Raw genomic sequence first — 1166 nt, forward strand, 5'->3', positions numbered from 1 at the left:
GTATTTCATCTCCGAAGCCATGCTATTATATTTAATGCGACCTTTATGACTGTCAATGGGCACACTTATATGCAAGGCAGGCTTTCTGACCTCTATATGGCATCATTGTCGCGTCTCACCACCACTGACGGTTCAGCGGCGTCCGACGTCCTGCTATAGCCGACTATTACTGGGCATTTAAACCTTAATCCCCGAATCACCCATCTGTATCGTTCAGTATTGCATCGAGATCGGTTTTTGAGGAGACCATTTGTTGCCTGTATTTAAGAAGCACCAAATGATCCTTCTGTGGTAGATAAATGTGCTTTGCATTAGACAGTATCCCAATTTGCAGGACATAAATTGTATCTATGGATGCCCGCGCGTTTCGGACACATTCCACCTGTTTACCCGGTTCCCGGTGTAGCCGCCGCTGGACTCGGGGCCTTTGCTGAATATTTCGTTCACTTTTGACACGCTTGTATTTTAAGTATTATATATCGACATGAGACAGCTATAGACATCACGCACATGTTCACTGTACGTGTAATAAATACTAGTAACATCTGAAGACGGCTAATGGCTCGCTCGTATCACCTGTGAGGTAAAATCGGTGAACGGAGAAAATAAACTCGCTGCGACCTACCGATGCAGGGGAAGCTCGCCCGCCAGCCGGCACACGATATGAACTTCAGTGCAGGTACAGCCTTCTTGGCCGTGAGGTGGATCCACGTTCTACTGCGCGACGGGCCGATAAACACGTGATCTTTGGTGTCAGATATTTGTGCGAATTTCTCGAGTTTGGATATATTCCGAAAGCTAAACTTTGGTTGCTTTGGTGTCGTGGTGATATTGCCTTTTGGGAACTTTGTCGGACTTCTGGACTTTAAAAAGCTGAACTTGTATATTTGAGGTAAGTAAAGCATTGTTTACATTCGGTTATGTGCGATCGTATAAATGAACATGGTGTTATTTTTTACCGGTTAACACAAAAGAAGACTTAAGGGTAATGGACTATCGTATTCTGCTGTTAAATGTTATGGTTTGTCTGAGGTGATCTAAAGGCCGGAGTTTGGAGTGCAGATGACCACGAATATTGTGAGATCTGTGCGATGCTAATTTAACATTCTTGCTACAGTGTACAGTCACAGAAATGCAGAATGCGGAACTGAAGCAATATTTTGAAG

The 1166-nt window shown here is 44.1% G+C and overlaps 1 protein-coding gene across 1 annotated transcript in view; it reads left to right on the forward strand.

The window, feature by feature from the left end:
• Positions 1–635: 635 nt before the first annotated feature.
• The window catches only part of LOC119589398, a gene marked incomplete in the record, with an annotated part of 55185 nt that continues 54654 nt past the window's right edge, over positions 636–1166 (forward strand). Inside the window, 1 exon segment of the mRNA XM_037938012.1 lies at positions 636–892.

The sequence above is a fragment of the Penaeus monodon genome, chromosome 25, assembly GCF_015228065.2.
Source record: "Penaeus monodon isolate SGIC_2016 chromosome 25, NSTDA_Pmon_1, whole genome shotgun sequence".
NCBI lineage: Eukaryota > Metazoa > Arthropoda > Malacostraca > Decapoda > Penaeidae > Penaeus > Penaeus monodon.